Source organism: Sphaerodactylus townsendi, linkage group LG05 (genome assembly GCF_021028975.2).
Source record: "Sphaerodactylus townsendi isolate TG3544 linkage group LG05, MPM_Stown_v2.3, whole genome shotgun sequence".
In the NCBI taxonomy this organism is placed as follows: domain Eukaryota; kingdom Metazoa; phylum Chordata; class Lepidosauria; order Squamata; family Sphaerodactylidae; genus Sphaerodactylus; species Sphaerodactylus townsendi.
The window spans coordinates 127,984,339-128,003,049 of NC_059429.1; the positions used below are offsets into that span (position 1 = coordinate 127,984,339).

Sequence of the window (18,711 nt, forward strand, 5' to 3'; positions counted from 1 at the left end):
ATCTTACTTTCTAGCATCCTTGTATGCATTTGGTTGAAGTCCTGACATGGAGCCTTTTTTGTATGAGCTAGACTCTTTTTGGTTTCTCGTGATTAATGATTCTGACTAAAGTAGCCGAGGAAGACGTTACAGTCGAAAGTACTGGGTCAATACTTCCACCTTCTATTGACCACCATTCAAGAATTCTTTCGTCATCGTCCTGATACTATGTGCTTCTACCTATGAGTATATGAAGCCTATCCACTGAAGTTAACTTACTGGTATCAGATACTTGGCATCCTTCACACAGAGGTGGGATCCAGCAGGTTCTCACGGGTTCCCGAGAGTAGGTTACTAATTATTTTTGTGTGCCGAGAGGGGGTTACCAATGGGTGATTTTGCCACGCGATTTTTGCCTTAGTTACGCCCCTCCTCTCAGCAGTAGCGCGCAGAACTTGAAGCAGTCTAGCAGGAGGGGCACCGGCGTGTGTGGCAGCCTGCGCCTGCGTGCATTCGTTTCCCGCCCAAGGACCGGGGCAGCGTTCTTGCCACAGCCCTGCCCAGGAATGCCCCGCCCCGGAATGCCCGGGCACGCCCCCGTCATGCCCCGCCCAGCCCCATTGGCGCTACGCCACAGTTTGAATCCCACCACCATGGGAACCTGTTACTAAAATTTTTGGATCCCACCACTGCCTTCACACCTATACCATTGGTGGATCTCTCTGAAAATGATACCTTCATTACAGAGACTTCACCTCTTAGTATTGTTTTTGGGTATTGTTGATTGTTTTTTGATGTTGTATTAAGAGTTGTGGGTTTGTCATACAAATGTTTCAATTATTTTTATTAAAAATAGAGGTTTTAATTTTGTATTAGAGCCAGACAGATTTTTTTTCCTCCTTTTCCTTTTGAAAGTTAGTATTTGATTATTAAAAAACGTCCCGGTGAGTGGAATTGGGTGGTAGAACTGTCCAGTGAGAAAAAAAAAGTTACTTCCCTCCATATCTGTATTTGTCTTACCAGAGAAATGTGACGTTGGAATCCCCTTGTGTCGTGGTGGCATGGCCATTCCGCCTTAAACAACATTTCTTTCTCAATTGTGTGTTTTTATTCGATTGATCGATTTCATTGACCCCAAACGGGGTCCAAAGCATCATTCATCCTCTGTAGAAACTAGAGTTGCCAACCTCCGGGGGGGGGGGGGCTGGAGAACTCCTACTATTACAACCGATCTCCAAGTGACCCAGATCAGTTCAACAGAAGAAAATGGCCATTTCCGAAGGTGAACTCTAAGGCATTATAACCTCATGGAAGTCCCTCCCCTCCCCAAAACCCACCCTCCCCGAGCCCCGCCCCCAAATCTCCAGGTATTTCACAACCCGGATCTGGCAACTCTAGTAGAAACCTGCAGAAATCCCATCACAGCCTGTCAGTAATGAGGAGGATTTCAGAGCCTGCAGCCAGAGAAACTGACACGATCAGCCCGACAAACTGGCAGGCCTTTGATTAGATTAGATTGCAACTGGTCCACGGTTGTACTTTCCCACAATAGTTACTGTGGGATTTTTAGGCCAGCTTTTATTAATTGGGTCACATTGTGACATGAAGGTTGCCACTTCAGTGAAACTTCCTAGAAGACATGCCAGCAAAATGAAAAGAAGTGAACTGCCTGTCCCAGAAACCCCTTTCAGCTTGCTTGCTTTCTTCTGCTCCAATCTCCTTCCTTCCTTCCTTCCTTCCTTCCTTCCTTCCTTCCTTCCTTCCTTCCTTCCTTCCTTCCTTCCTTCCTTCCTTCCTTCCTTCCTTCCTTCCTTCCTTCCTTCCTTCCTTCCTTCCTTCCTTCCTGGCGTAGGAGGTTAAGAGCTTGTGTATCTAATCTGGAGGAACTGGGTTTGATTCCCCGCTCTGCCGCCTGAGCTGTGGAGGCTTATCTGGGGAATTCACTCCCACACAGGCCAGCTGGGTGACCTTGGGCTAGTCACAGCTTCTCGGAGCTCTCTCAGCCCCACTCACCTCACAGGGTGTTTGTTGTGAGGGGGAAGGGCAAGGAGATTGTAAGCCCCTTTGAGTCTCCTACAGGAGAGAGATATAAATCCAAACTCTTCTTCTCCTTCTCCTTCTCCTTCCTTCCTTCCTTCCTTCCTTCCTTCCTTCCTTCCTTCCTTCCTTCCTTCCTTCCTTCCTTCCTTCCTTCCTTCCTTCCTTCCTTCCTTCCTTCCTTCCTTCCTTCCTTCCTTCCTTCCCTCCCTCCCTCCCTGCCTGCCTGCCTGCCTGCCTGCCTGCCTGCCTGCCTGCCTGCCTGCCTGCCTTCCTCCTCCCTCCCTCCCTCCCTCCCTCCCTCCCTCCTCCTTCCTTCCTTCCCTCCTTCCCTCCCTCCCTCCCTCCCTCCCTCCCTCCCTGCCTGCCTGCCTGCCTGCCTGCCTCCCTCCCCCTTCCTTCCTTCCTTCCTTCCTTCCTTCCTTCCTTCCTTCCTTCCTTCCTTCCTTCCTTCCTTCCTTCCTTCCTTCCTTCCTTCCTTCCTCCTCCTCCCTCCCTCCCTCCCTCCCTCCCTCCCTCCTCCCTCCCTCCCTCCCTCCCTCCCTCCCTCCCTCCCTGCCTGCCTGCCTCCCTCCCTCCCCCCTTCCTTCCTTCCTTCCTTCCTTCCTTCCTTCCTTCCTTCCTTCCTTCCTTCCTTCCTTCCTTCCTTCCTTCCTTCCTTCCTTCCTTCCTTCCTTCCTTCCTTCCTTCCTTCCTTCCTTCCTTCCTTCCCTCCTTCCCTCCTTCCTTCCCTCCCTCCCTGCCTGCCTTGGTCTTGGAAGCCACCTCAAAGGAAATAAGAATATCCAACATTAACCTGAGTAACTGGCAGAAAGTATGAACCAGTGGTGGGATTCTGCAGGTTTGCACCACTTCGACAGAACCGGTTGTTAAAACGGTGCCTGTAAACAACCAGTTAAATTATTTGAATCGCACCACCAGAACCGGTTGTTAAATTGTTTGAATCCCACCACTGGTATGAACCCTCTGGATTGGCCAGAAGTCGGGACTTTTGACCTTGGGTCCAGACACAGGTGTAGGAAACCGAGATTTGAGGAACATGAACTTGGTGTACTCTAATCTGGGGGAACCTGGCAATGTCCTGAGGTTACATCTGACCTCTGTCCAACAGAGTGCAATTTCACTGGGGAAAACAGGTGCCGCGGAAGGTGGACTGTAGAGCCATTTATGCATACGGTGCTTACCTTGTGGCTGTTTGCTTTGCAATGGGTTTTCCCAGTGGTGTAGTGAGGGGCGTGAGGGGGGGGGATTACAGCCATGGGAACCACTTGGGAAGGTCACGTTGTGGGTGTACCCCCAAACTCCCCATGGAGTGGCCAACCCTACCAAGAACACCAGATGACCCACCTTTCGTCTGAACTGTCATCTTCTGTGTATCCCCCTCTGCATCACAAGAAGCCCAAATCCCTGGGAAAGGGGGGGGGGCAGAGAGGAGGAGGTGGACCTCTTAATGGGTGTTTATGGGGGGGGCTGCTTCCCACACTGCTATTAGCCATGACTCCCCCAAGGCCCGAAATTATACGCTGTCCCTTTCTCAGGCTTGGATGATAATGCCATTGTGTTTTCCCTCCCTCCCTCCCTTCTCCCAGCAGGCTGGAATGGATTATAGCAGCTGCAGTTAACCCCCCACCCCACCCCCAATAAATACTGGTGCCCTTGGGCACATTTAGTTTTGTTCTTGGCCAGAACAGGAAATTATTATCCATTCTGCCTTTTCCTCCTCCTCCTCCTCATTTGTTACAGAAAGAAAAGAATCTGAATGCCCAAGTTTGAGGAAGGTGGGGGGGGGGGTGGACTCCGCCCTCCACAGGGAATACGGACACTGAATTGGGCTGTGCACATGCGGCAGCATGAATTGAAAGGATTGCTGAGGCAGCAAAATCATGCCCCTGCATCTAATAGCCAAGGGCTGGGCCTTGTGAAGATCAGCACATCTGCAAGACGGACCCGGTTCCAGATGCAAATTATAGTTCTGATAACCCAAAGGGAACTTCCTCCCTCCCTTGTGCCCCCCCCCCAAAAAATCCAATTTGTATATAAGGAACTTCCTTTGAAATAGGGTGTGGGAGGGGAGCTGACAGGGTGAGCTCTTCCAGTGGGTTCTAGATTAAGTCAACCCCGAATTCTCCCTAGAAGTTAAAACAAATCTGGAGGGCAATGCCCAAACCTAATAAAATAAATAAACATAAATGAAACAATAGGACATGCTGGGGGTAATTTCATAGGGCTGCCAGAAGTTGGGAGCAACTCGATGGCACATAATTCGCGCACGTGCACATCAAATCAGGTCTAGAATCTACAATGACTGAATTGAGGCGATTGTTTTTCAGCCACATATCAGGAGAAGACGGGACTTACTGGAAAAGACAATAATGCTAGGAAAAGTGGAAGGTCGGAAGGAAAGAAGGAAAGAGGAAGACCCAACGTGACTTGGCTCCGTAAAGCAGTGATTCTCAACCTTGTTTCACGCACGAACCCCTCTGAAAACCCATTGCCAGGAAACTGTACCCCCATATTATCATGCTTATTTGGGGCATGTGAAAAAATACTGAATGGGTTTGATAATATGGGGGTACAAATGGGGTACAAATGCTCTAGCTGTACACTCCTGGGGGCCCATGTACCCTGGGCTGGAAACCATTACTAAAAAGGAAGCCACATGTGCAGAATCATGCACTTTCAATCCACTTTCAATGCACTTTGCAGCTGGATTTTACTGTGCGGAATGGCAACGTCCCCTTGCAAACCGTTGCGAAAATGGCTCCAAACTGCATGATTCTGCATGTGCGGAAGAGGTCTCCAAGCTAGGTTGTTCAGGATAGGACGTTTGGGAGGACCAAAATTCATAGGGTCTCCATGAACGGAAGCGACTGGACCTAAACACCCCCACCTCCACGCCAACCCAGAGCATCTATTCTGCCTTCCTCTCCTCCCCCACCCCCCTTGCCTTTTCTCTCATGCCGTTCCCCCTTCTCCTCTCCTTTCTCACCCCCGCCCCCACCTCCTGGCTTTCCTCTTTAACCCTTTCCTCCCCCCCCACCACCAAGCCCCCCGCCTCGGTTTCCACTCCAGCCGGGCTGCCTCTCCCTTAAGCCGGCCTGCCTGGTCACGCCAGGTGGCTGTCAGCGGCGGGGGGGGGAAAGGTGCGCGCCGGTCCTCCGGCTGATTGGCTGGGTTGAAATAAGGCCACTACCGCAGATGCGCCGGGGGTTGGCTTGACGGGACGCCACTCAGGGCAGGTGGGTGGGATTACAGAGGAGCTGAATGGGAGGGCGGGGCCGGGGAGCCGAGCGGGGGGGGAAAACTGATGGAAGACGAGAGAAGGCGCATCTGCAGGAGCCCCTCCCCAGCAAAACAGGTACATGCGGGATGGGGAGGGGGATCCAGTCCAAAACATTTGTCCGGGGGGGGGGGGGTTGCAAGACAATGCCAGGTGCCCTCTGCCAAAGGCGCGGCGCTTCCCCATTCAAAGTGCCGGGGCGTGAGAAATAGATGCGGCCGCAGGCTGATGCACCTGCCTGGCTGCTCAAATGGGAAGGATCGAGGGGGGGGGCTCTCCCGCGTTCCCCCCCCCCCCCCACACACACACCCAGTGAGGCACTTGAATGGCCCGACCGGCTTGAAGGTGTGTGCTGCAGGGGGCAGCCAAGGGGGTGGAAGGAAAGCGAGCAACGGGATGGAATATTCTGCCAGCGATTGGGGGACCTGGGGGGGGGGGGAGGCTGGAGGGAGAGAGAGGGCAGGAGATGCTCTTTTGCGCCGTGGGAAAGGTGCAGGGAGCGCGGGGGATCTCCCTCGGCGTTTCCTTTCGAGCATTGCTGGGGAGCCCCGCGGTTGCGTCTGGGAAGGTACCGAATCCGGGGGAGGACGGGATGCGCGTCCGGTCGAGCGCAGCAGCCGGGCAAGACCCGGGGCGGCCCCGACATGATTCAGCACCCGGCGAGGCACGGCTGGAGAAATGCAAACGCCCCCGTGTCCCCCTTTTGGGTCTCCCTCCGGAGAGAGCGAGCAAAGGGAGGGAGTCGAACCTCCTCCTGGGTTCCGTTCTGGCCCAGATCTGCAGGGCTTCCCTCCCAAACGGAGTGGTCCGGGGGCCCTGGACCCCCTCTCTGGGCCTGACTTCGCCCCATGCTCGGAGATGGACGGGCGGGCTGGGTCCGGGAGGCGCCTGCTGGGCTGTGATGTCCTTAATAATAATAACAATAATAACGGTAACATGTAAATAGTATGTAATAGTATGTAGGACGATCTAATAAATTGAATTATTATTATTATTATTATTATTATTATTATTATTATTATTATTATTATTATTATTATTATTATTATTATTATCATCATCATCATCATCATCATCATCATCATTATTATTATTATTATCATTATTATTATTATTATTATCATAATTAATAATAATGTAATAGTATGTAGTATTAATAAACGTATTATTATTAATAATAATGTAATAATAATGTAATAATATTAATAATAATGTAATAATAATGTAATAGTATGTAATAGTATGTAAATTAATTGTTATTATTATTATTATTATCATCATCATTAATAATAATAATAACAACAACAACAACGCCTCTGGGCGTTGGTCATCATCATCATCATCAATAATAATAATAATAATAATAATAATAATAATAATAATAATAATAATAATAATAATAATAATGTAAATGGTGAATTGTTTGCTTCGGCCGCTCCAACGCCCAGAGGACAAAAAAGGGATTTCTGGGGGCTTCAAGTCTTGAGGATCCGACACCGCCCTTGTCTGTCTGGGGGGGGGGGGGATGTTGTTAAACACAAGCTGGTGGATGTTCTGGGTGCGGCGGGGGGGGGGGACCTTGCTTGGGAGGGCCAGGGTGCCAAAAAGAGGAGGGGGGAAATCAAGGCTGGCCGGAGGATGCGCGGATGGCGAACGGCCGGAGACCAGAGCTCGGGAAGAGGCGGGCAAGGAAGCTGACCAGAGAAATTTGACCAAGATCGCCACCGCGGGTTCGAACCCCGGTTTCGGTCGAGGCGAATGCGGGAAAGGCAGCGCGTTCAGACCGAGGGCGGGTTCGCAGCTCCGCGATCCGAATTCACTGCGGCTCGCCCGCGTGGGAAGGCGAAGAGGAGCCCCCGGTTCGAGCCCGCGCCTTCCCACCGCTGGGAGCTGCTGGGTGGGCGGGAGGGGTGGCGATCCTGGGGTCGCGAGGGATAAGGCTCGGGGAGGGAGGGGGAAACGTCGTGGCTCTGTGGAAGCGCGGCGAGTTGGGGGAGGCAGGCGCGCCTAGTGGTGGGGGCGGGGGCAGCCGGTGGGCGTCTCCGGCGTGCTGCTGTCTGGGGTTATTCCCGGTCAAGCACCTGCAGTCGCCCCTTGACAGAGCCCTCTTTCTCAGCTCTCCGCCATTCAGAGAAGGAGGCTCTTGTCCTGATGTCGGGGGCGCCCTCCTGACAATCTGGGGGGCGGGGGCGGAGAAGAAAAGGGTGTCTCGCCGGAGAGAGACTCCCTTGGCGTTGGACCCAGAGACAGCACCCTGGAGTATTCCTTCACGTGGATCTGTAGCATCCCTGGGTGGGCGGCACTTCCGCTTCCCAGTAAACCTGCGTGGGAGGGGGCTGTGCGCAGAGGTGGGATCCAGCAGGTTCTCACCAGTTCCCGAGAGTGAGTTACGAATTCTTTGTGTGTGCCGAGAGGGGGTGACTAATTGGGTCTGCTTTTCCGTTAGAAATTTCATTAGGTCCAAAAATCATAAAGTCCTGTTGTTTCCTATGTGGCTGGTTAGCGAAGGTAGAAAACGGGATCATTCTCCCTGTTGGGCTGTTTTAAAAACATATTTTAGAAAGATGGTAAAGTGCCTTGTTTAAGGAAAGTCTCCTTCTTTTGATTTCTAGAAACAAAATTGAGTATTTGAAAGTATTAAGTATTTGACAGGCAGTCAATTAGAGGAGAAGTCGTTGTTTCTGTTGGCAGTAGACGATAGGACTTGCTGTAATGAGTTTAAATTATGGACAGAAAGATACCAGCTGGAAATTAGGAACTTCTTTTTTACAGTCAGAGTTTTTTTACAGTAACAGAGAAATTATTAATGCCCCGCCCTCGGAATGCCCGGCCACGCCCCCATCATGCCCCGCCCAGCCCCATTGGTGCTACGCCACTGTTTGAATCCCACCACCATGGGAACCTGTTACTAAAATTTTTGGATCCCACCACGGGCTGTGCGGTGCGTAATGAACACCCCCCACCCCACCCCGTGGACCCAGAGTCTCAAACCGTGGCGAGTTCAAATGCTGGAGGGAAGGCGAGGTGGTGTAGCCAGAGGTGGGATCCAACCAGTTCAGCCACGTTTTGAGTACAGTGCAAACAAACTGGGAAGGGAGGTCAATTCTTATTGTGAAACATTCCTTTGTGCAATCTTCCTTAATTTAGGGGTTTTTTTTAATTAAAAGTATTTGTGGAAGCTGATTGAGTAAGAAGAGTTTGGGGTCGCATGCTTAAGGGGCATGGGTGGTACGTGTTTTGGGTTGGAAGCAGAGGTGGGATCCAACCAGTTCTCACCACTTCTCTAGAAGAAGAAGAGTTTGGATTTATATCCCCCCTTTCTCTCCTGTAGGAGACTCAAAGGGGCTGATAATCTCCTTGCCCTTCCCCCCTCACAACAAATACCCTGTGAGGTGGGTGAGGCTGAGAGAGCTCTGAGAAGCTGTGACTAGCCCAAGGTCACCCAGCTGGCGTGTGTGGGAGTGTACAGGCTAATCTGAATTCCCCAGATAAACCTCCACAGCTCAGGCGGCAGAGAGGAGAATCAAACCCGGTTCCTCGAGATTAGATACACAAGCTCTTAATGTCCTACGCCACTGCTGCTCCTAGAAGTGGTTACTAATTTTTTCTCCTAGAAGCAGTTACTAATTTTTTCTGAGTGCCGAGAAGGGGTTACTAAAGCAACCTCCCTGCCCAATAGGGACCGGAGGTGCGTGTGTGCGGTGGCGCCGCTGTTTGAATCCCACCACCATCGGAACCTGTTATTAAAATTTTTGGAGCCCACCACTGGGAATAACCTTAGCTTAGCTTCTCAGATCGTGGAAGCTTAAGACGGTACTTGGAAGAGAGGCCGTTCAAGAAGGCTCTGCAGCAGGTGCGTGATGAGGGCGGGGCAAAGGAGGGCTCCAAAGGAGAGCCAGCGGGGTGTAGTGGTTAAGAGCAGGGGCACTCTGATCTGGAGAACCGGGTTTGATTCCCGGCTCTGCCACTTGAGGTGTGGAGACTTATTTAGTGAGCTAGATTAACTTGTGCATTCCAACACTTGCCAGCTGGGTGACCTTGGGCTAGTCACGGTTCTTCGGAGCTCTCTCAGCCCCACCTACCTCACAGGGTGTTTGTTGCGTGGTGGGAAGGGAAAGGAGTTTGTCAGCCCCCTTGAGTCTCCTTACAGGAGAGAGATATAAATCCAAACTCCTCCTCCTCCTCTTCTTCTTTTTGGCCTCGGTGCCAGTTGCTTGGGGGCACCATCCCCCCCCAACCTCAATGCTGCCCCCCAAAATCCTGTGGCTGCTTTAAAATTAAGCTTAATTGACTTCTAGGCAAGTGGGCAGGCCAAGAGAAGACTGGGGGCTCAAGAGATTGGGGGGCACAGTTTGAGAGCTTGCCCTAGGCTCTGCGGGGGAAGGCGCTGGCAACCTGCATCAGCTTCTCACTTGCCCCGAAAGCCCCTTGCTGGGGTCTCCCTATGTTGGCTGTGCACGCACCATTCAAATGCCTCAGAACTTGTAGGTCAGGGGTCTGCAACCTGCGGCTCTCCAGATGTTCATGGACTACAAATCCCAATTGGCCATGGTGGCAGGGGCTGATGGGAATTGTAGTCCATGAACATCTGGAGAGCCGCAGGTTGCAGACCCCTGTTGTAGGTGAAAGGCTGCATCTTGCAAGAGATTGTGAAAGTGCTTTATCCCGTCTGTATGAAAGCAGCCAACGTTTGCAAGGGAGGCAGACAGGTGAGATAAGAACCCCCTGATCTACTGCCCCCCCTTCCACAGATGCTGTGCCCCCCCCTTCCATTTTCTCGGTGAATGCAGATTTAATTCCCCGTGGCAACGCCAGCCTAGAACTGGAAAAAGAAAATGGTAGAGGTAACAAAAGCGGTCTTTTATTGACTGCATTCATAGCTCCATGTTGTCCCCAATGGGGAGCAAAAACTGCTAGCAAAAAATCCTCTTCCATTTTATTCTCACAATGACCCTGCAAGGTGGGTCAAGCGGAGAGTATGTGACTGGCCCAGTGTCACCCGGCAAGCTTCCATAGCACAAAAACTTCTGCCAGTACTTCTTGTCCGTCCCTCCTCAATTTAAAAACAAGGGTTTTATGGGGGGAGGGAATTTGACAGAAGCTGATAGGCTGATTTCAAAATTAGAATTGTTAAAAAGTTAGGGTGTTGTGGGTTTTCCGGGTTGTGTGGCTGTGTTCCAGTTGCATTTTCTCCTGACGTCTTGCCTGCATCTGTGGCTGGCATCTTCAGAGGATCCTGTGAAGATTCCAGCCACAGATGCAGGCGAAACGTCAAGAGAAAATGCTACTGGAACACAGCCATACAACCCTGCATCTGTGGCTGGCATCTTCAGAAGATCCTTGGAAGATGCCAGCCGCAGATGCAGGCAAAATGTCCGGAGAAAATGCTACTGGAACAGCCACACAACCCGGAAAACCCACAACACCCTAGTGATTCCGGCCGTGAAAGCCTTCGACAATACATGTTAAAAAGTTTCAACGCTTGCCGTCAGCTGTTGTTCCTGGGAAGGAGCGGGGGGGGGGGGAATGGCTACATTTATTTACTGAAATCGGGGACTGGCCAACCTGTTTGTTAAGGAAGGATTCCATATCTTTACTCAGAACTGAAGATGCTGATAAGCCCAAATTAAGGGGGGGGGGGAGCAGTGGTGGGATCCAAAAATTTTAGTAACAGGTTCCCATGATGGTGGGATTCAAACTGTGGTGTAGCGCCGATGGGGCGGAGCAGGGCACGACGGGGGCATGGGCGGGCATTCCAGGGGCGGAGCATTCCTGGGCAGGGCTGTGGCAAGGACGCAACCGCTGTGCCGGTCCTTGGGTGGGAAACGAATGCACGCAGGCGGAGGCTGCCATGCACGCAGGTGCACCTCCTGCTAGACTGCTTCAAGTTCTGCACGCTACTGCTGAGAGGAAGGGCGTAACTAAGGCAAAAATCATGTGGCAAAATCACCAATTAGTAACCCCCTCTCGGCACACACAAATAATTAGTAACCTACTCTCGGGAACCTGTGAGAACCTGTTGGATCCCACCTCTGGGGGGGAGAGGAGGAGATAAACTGAAGGCTACCCCCGAAAATGTTCTTAACTGTGTTGTGCACAGCTTGACGCAGTTCTCAATTAAAGCTTGTGGGGAAAACAGGGAGTGTTGCAGAGAACGCTTTCAGCGCTTAAAAGAATGCTCCCATTAACCTCCCGACCATCACATATCAAGCACAATTATTTCCTCTTAATGTTCCTCTTGCTGTTGCCTGGGCCCGGCTTTGCACGGTAGACTCACCGCATCTGAATGACTCATTTCCCCATCAACTGATCTTGCTGCAAAGTTCTGGTGCTTTCAATCTGAATGCAAAGGAGGTCTTTAATGAGTCATCTCCGTCTCTCACCTATCCTGCAGCCATCAGTGGTATGAAAAGGGGTCGTGGCCTCTGGGGAGGGACACCACCACCAGAGGATTAAATTTTTCCTTCTGAGTAGGTGACCTACAGGTGAACCGCAGGCAGAGCTAAGTCTGCCTGGGAATATGCATTTTACTGGGCTGGGCCAGTGGAGTGCGACAGTCGATCAGAGATGGAAACCCCACAAACACCCCCCCCCCTGCAATCATAGGTGGTTTTAGTGATTCTGGGGGCCTAGGCAAAAGTCCAGTATGGGGCCCCACAATCCATAAAACCATCCCCACTAGGGGGCATATCAGAACAAAAGAACCAAAGCTCCCAAAAGCACCTGGTGGGCCACTGCGAGTAGCAGAGGGCTGGACTAGATCAGACTCTGGTCTGATCCAGCAGCCTTGTTATTATGTTCTTATGTTCTTATAAGAACATAAGAACATGCCAGCTGGATCAGACCAGAGTCCATCTAGTCCAGCCCTCTGCTACTCGCAGTGGCCCACCAGGTGCCTTTGGGAGCTCACATGCAGGATGTGAAAGCAATGGCCTTCTGCGGCTGTTGCTCCCGAGCACCTGGTCTGTTAAGGCGTTTGCAATCTCAGATCAAAGAAGATCAAGATTGGTAGCCATAAATCGACTTCTCCATAAATCTGTCCAAGCCCCTTTTAAAGCTATCCCCAGGTTAGTGGCCATCACCACCTCCTGTGGCAGCATATTCCAAACACCAATCACACGTTGTGTGAAGAAGTGTTTCCTTTTATTAGTCCTCATTCTTCCCCCCAGCATTTTCAGTGTATGCCCCCTGGTTCTAGTATTGTGAGAAAGAGAGAAAAATTTCTCTCTGTCAACCTTTTCTATCCCATGCATAATTTTATAGACTTCAATCATATCCCCCCTCAGACGTCTCCTCTCCAAACTAAAGAGTCCCAAACGCTGCAGCCTCTCCTCATAAGGAAAGTGCTCCAGTCCCTCAAAAGTCCAGTATGGGGCCCCACAATCCATAAAACCATCCCCACTAGGGGGCATATCAGAACAAAAGAACCAAAGCTCCCAAAAGCATCTGGTGGGCCACTGTGATTAGCAGAGTGCTGGACTAGATCAGACTCTGGTCTGATCCAGCAGGCTTGTTCTTATGTTCTTATGTTCTGAACCAGCCCATTCCTAGCAACATAAAAAGAGGCCTGCTGGATCAAACCAGATCAGATCATCTGCTCTAACATGCTGTCTCACACAGAGGCCAACCAGTTACTCTAGAGCAGGGGTCTTCAAACTATGGCCCTCCAGATGTTCATAGACTACAACTCCCATGAGCCCTACCATTGGGCCATGCTGGCAGGGGCTGATGGGAATTGTAGTCCATGAACATCTGGAGGGCCATAGTTTGAGGACCCCTGCTCTAGAGGGCCAACAGCAGGGCATAAAGGCTGAGGTCTTCTTAAGAACGTGAGAAGAACCTGGCTGGATCAGACCAGTGGTCCATCTAGTCCAGCATCCTGTTTCACATAGTGGCCAACTAGTTGGAGGGCCAACCACAGAGCATAAAGACTAGAGCCCATCCTCCGAAGCTGGGGAACTGATCTCTATAGGCTGGAAATCAGCTGTAATGCTAAAAGATCTCCAAGTCCCACTTGGAAGTTTGCAACATGAATGTTATCATGGTGATTCCCTCACGTCAACTGCCCAAGGAAATGTGCAGATCTGAGGAAATTGGGTTGTGGGAGAGAGTTCCCTCCCCCCCCCCCATGATTTATTATGGGCCACCTACATAGTCATGGTCCACAAAATATTTTTTTTCATTTCTTGGGCATTCTACCCAAGCAGTGTGAGAACTTGGTAGCTGAGCTCAGGATGAGAAGAAGAAGAAGAGTTTGGATTTATATCCCCCCCTTTCTCTCCTGTAGGAGACTCAAAGGGGCTTACAATCTCCTTGCCCTTCCCCCCTCACAACAAACACCCTGTGAGGTAGGTGGGCCTGAGAGAGCTCCGAGAAGCTGTGACTAGCCCAAGGACACCCAGCTGGCGTGTGTGGGAGTGTACAGGCTACTCTGAATTCCCCAGATAAGCCTCCACAGCTCAGGCGGCAGAGCTGGGAATCAAACCCGGTTCCTCCGGATTAGATACATGAGCTCTTAACCTCCTACGCCACTGCTGCTCCAATGCAGCCAATGAGGCCATTTTCTTTTCTTCTTGGTTTGGCTATGCTTGTTGTTTTGGCATGATCTAATTTCCCATGCTGTCCCTGAAGGTTGTTTTAGGACATTTATTTGGACATGCTGTCTGTATGTCACCTTTATTCAATAGAGGCCAGACAAACATTGAGAACTTCATTAGTTTCAACAGAGGAAAATCTGCCTGATCAGAAAAACTGGGTGTGAAAACAGATTCGTGTGTTCATTTCTCGCAAAAGAAAACACAAGTCTCTGTCATTTGTTCCATCTCACCCTGTGCTCTATTCTGTGGTTATACCCGGTGGTGGGATTCAAGTAATTTAACAACCGGTTCCGGTGGTGGGATTCAAATAATTTAACAACTGGTTGTTTACAAGCACCATTTTAACAACCGGTTCTGCAGAACTGGTGCGAACCTGCAGAATCCCACCACTGGTTATACCATCTGGACCAGGGGTCTGCAACCTGTGGCTCTCCAGATGTTCATGGGCTACAATTCCCATCAGCCCATGCCAGCATGGCCAATTGAGGGGAATTGTTGTCCATGAACATCTGGAGAGCTGCAGGTTGCAGACCCCTGATCTGGACCAACCCCATGGAATGAAATGTTGTCCGCCATCTGTAAATTTCTGTTATTATTTGAAATAATGTATAGTTTTACCATATTTTATGGAATTTTATACCATGATGTTTTGCTGGATTTTACTGTGCGGAATAGCAAAATCCGCTTTCAAACAATTGTGAAAATAGATTGAATGTGCATTATTTTGAACGTGCGGAAGGGGCCTATGTTTCTGAAAGAAATGGGAACTCAAATCAGACCAGACATCTTTTGAAATTTGGTCTCATTCTTCCTTCGGCTCCTGATTTTGTTCAGTGGTGCAGTGGGAGCAAAAATGGGAGTGGGAAATGCATGATGTCACTTCCAGGTGAGTACCCAGGATTGACATCATGGTGTCTGAGACATTCTAGGAATTCTCCTAATCTCTATTGTTTTTACCATAGAGATTGGGTAAATTCTTACAGCATCTCCGATGTTGTGAAGCATGCCATCACTTTCCTTGATCTCTGTCCTCCAGTTGACAATTTTATGCCTAACAGTGGCCCTCTAATCTGGACAGGGAACTAGGCCATAATTATACGATCAGGTAAACAGAGGGGTTTGACCTATTTGTGGGTGCAACATGTGGGTAAGGATGCAGAAACTTCCACAGTCTCCCAGACCTGCAGAAAATCTCTTCTGTACAGACTGTGTCTTCTCTTGGTTGCTTTAGGAAAGTCCACTGTGTCTTGCTTCCTTTCAGCTCTTTCAGTCTTTATCATATTCTAACTGCTGCTAAACTTGACTTGTTCTCTTTGGACCACCATGTAAACATATGGACGTCACGAATATTCCGGTTTCCAGCTACCCTTAACACAATATTTGTTATCCTTCTCTTCCTCTGAGAAGCTCAGAACAGATGCTGCGATTCTCCTCATCCTCCGCTTTGCCCTCACCACCATCTTGTGAGGTATATTAGGTTGAATGTGAAGGTCCAAGTCAACCCCTGAACCTCACGGTAGATATTTGAACCATCTCTCCAAGTTTCTAAGCTGAAACTCTAACCACTGCACAAAACTGCCTCTCTGGAATCAGAAAGCTTTCCTCAGAGCACAGCTGCTGAACATGATTATCAATCGATGTCATTTTTATAAAAAAAAAGAGGATAAAAGCATGTCTGCAATGGAAACATGCCTGGGGCATTGGAGAAATCACTATCCATTCTCAAATGGAGTCCCATGATCTTGGCTCAGCGTGTGCTCATGCACGCTCTCTGCAAGGTCAGAAGTTTGACTGAACAATTATGCAGGCAGGAGACCACATCTTTTGCCATCTTTCAAATGGAGAGGACCCTTGGTGGTTTCCCACCTTACCTAGCAAGGCTGGAAAGAACGTTGGTGGTTCTTCAGAAATTCAGCACATTTGCTCACCTTTAGTGGACAGAACAGAAAAGAGCTGGATTAAAGGAATGCTGGTGCGAAGCACCCATGCACAGTTCTTCTAAGAGCCATTGTGGTGTAGTGGTTAAGAGCAGGTGCACTCTTATCTGGAGAACTGGGTTTGATTCCCTGCTCTGTCACTTGAGATGTGGAAGCTTATCTGGTGAACTAGATTAGCTTGTGCACTCCAACACAGGCCAGCTGGGTGACCTTGAGCTAGTCACAGTTCTTTGGAGCTCTCTCAGCCCCACCTACCTCACAGGGTGCTTGTTGTGAGGGGGGAAGGGAAAGGAGTCTGTCAGCCCCTTTGAGTCGTCTTACAGGAGAGAAAGGGGGGAATATAAATCATCATCGTCATTGTTGTTGTTGTTATTGTTATTGTTATTTATTAAACTTTTATACCGCCCACCCCCAAAGGGCTCTGGGTGGTGTACAACATAAACAACGTAACATAACTTAACAAATAAAACCCCCTCATAGATCTAAATCAAAATACAATATAACTAGGGTTCAAAACATTAAATTATTAAACCCATTTAAAACACAGCGTACAAAATATAGCGTCCAGACAATCTAAAAAGCTCCTCTCGGGAGGGAGACAGGGAGGCCCATAGATGTAATAAATCCAAGTCTTTTTTCTTCTAAGTTGTGTAGTGGTAAGAGTGGTGGACTCTAATCTGATGAATTGGGCTTGATTCCCCACTCCTCCACCTGAGTGGCAGAGGCTTATCTGGTGAACCAGATGTGTTTCCGCACTCCTACATTCCTGCTGGGTGACCGTGGGCTAGTCACAGTTCTCTCAGAACTCTCTCAGCCTCACCTATCGCACAAGGTGTCTGTTGTGGGGAGAGGAAGGGAAAGGAGTTTGTAAGCCTCCCTGAGACTCCTTGCAGGAGAGAAAGGTGGGGTATAAATCCATTAAGAAATGTGGTATAGGAATACAGTCATGATTACCCTCCGTTGCTTTGGAGTTCCACCCACCATTCACCGTTGCCTCTAAATAAGGATTTAAAATGCTTCGCCCTGCTGCTTCAGACTGAAAACCCCAATGCTGACTTACCTTTCCTCATTTCTAAAGTACACCCTTGATTCTTTTATTCTCAAATTATTTGGGGAGGAGTTGCCTTTTTCAATACAAAGACGCGTTGCATCAACCGCTTTTTATATATTTGTGCATAACGAACAACAATAAAGTGCACGAACAGTGAAATTCAGTGCAAAAACCAACTGTGCAAAACACTCCTTAACAATTCTCAACGATACAGCTTACAATAGTTTCAACTGCAGCATTCACTTATCGTGCCTCCGATGCATCTCAATGATGTCCTCTTATATTTTTAATTGTAACAAAATTCCGTATCCATAATTTTCAAAGGGACAAAAGATATTGTTTTTAGAGACTGCATATAGAAGAAGAGGAGGAGGAGGAGGAGGAGGAGTTTGGATTTATATCCCCCCTTTCTCTCCTGCAGGAGACTCAAAGGGGCTGACAATCTCCTTGCCCTTCCCCCCTCACAACAAACACCCTGTGAGGTAGGTGGGGCCGAGAGAGCTCCGAGAAGCTGTGACTAGCCCAAGGTCACCCAGCTGGCGTGTGTGGGCATGTGCAGGCTAATCTGAATTCCCCAGATAAGCCTCCACCGCTCAGGCGGCAGAGCTGGGAATCAAACCTGGTTCCTCCAGATTAGATACATGAGCTCTTAACCTCCTACGCCACTGCTGCTCCACTACGCCATTATAGGCTTCAGTGCGCTGCATTTCCAGTATGTCAAGCCCATATTCTGTCAGGCTGAATTACTTTACGTCTGAATGGTGAGCGGACCGGTCTGTGCCAAATCCGAATATTTAGAATGAACGGATTGCGCTATTTTAGCCGTTTTCGAAACAGTCTTCTTCAGATCACACTTTAATTCCGTCAGCCATAATTGGGATAATCATTCAAGGTGATATTCTCACATCCATTCATTTCCCCATCTAACTAGTTGCCTTTCCCTCATTTCTTCCCATGAAAGAGATGTCTTTGCTAAAGTAAAACAGCATTATACATTGTGTGCACATAACAGATAGAAGGTCCCTTCTGCACATGCAGAATAATGCACTTTCAATGCACTTTCACAATGGTTTGCAAGTGGATTTTGCTATTCCGCACAGTAAAAATCCAGCTTCAAAGTGCATTGAAAGTGGATTGAAAGTGCATGTGCGGAAGAGGCCCAAAAGGCACACATGGTACATAGCGGTGTCTTGACAGTTGTGTATAAAAATAATTTGACATGCATATGTAACCCCTATGTTCAGAATGGGTCGACCCAGAAAGGGGTGGAGACTCAAAGCAGCAGAAGGCTGCAAAAACTGGTGAAGTTGGAGCAAGCAAGGCTACCAGGCTGGGACCTTGATTTAACTCTTGATAAGCTCTTAACACCTTGTTTAAGGGCTTGCTATGTATGTAGTTGATGGGAGTTCTTTTGGGGACCTTCATCATCTTGGATCCCATTCCCCAAGCCTCTGAAGTCTTCATAAGCCAACCACCAGCAGGAAGAATTGGACTTGGCATTTATCAGTAGATTGTCAAGATAAGGAAGAAGAAGAAGAGTTTGGATTTATATCCCCCCTTTCTCTCCCGTAGGAGACTCCAAGGGGCTTACAATCTCCTTGCCTTTCCCCCCTCACAACAAACACCCTGTGAGGTGGGTGGGGCTGAGAGAGCTCTGAGAAGCTGTGACTAGCCCAAGGTCACCCAGCTGGCGTGTGTGGGAGTGTACAGGCTAATCTGAATTCCCCAGATAAGCCTCCACAACTCAAGCGGCAGAGCTGGGAATCAAACCCGGTTCCTCCAGATCAGAGTGCACCTGCTCTTAGCCACTACGCCACTGCTGCTCCCTTG

General features: G+C 49.4%; 1 protein-coding gene across 2 annotated transcripts in view; it reads left to right on the plus strand.

Moving 5' to 3' along the window:
• Positions 1-5,308: 5,308 nt before the first annotated feature.
• SLCO4A1 (solute carrier organic anion transporter family member 4A1) overlaps positions 5,309-18,711 on the plus strand; it is a 73,731-nt gene continuing 60,328 nt past the window's right edge. Inside the window, exon 1 of one of the 2 annotated variants that reach the window (XM_048495720.1) lies at positions 5,309-5,374. The gene's annotated coding sequence lies outside the window, so the exon portion shown is untranslated. Of the gene's footprint in view, positions 5,375-6,946; positions 7,027-18,711 lie in introns of those variants that run through there. The other variant, XM_048495719.1, reaches the window with a different exon arrangement.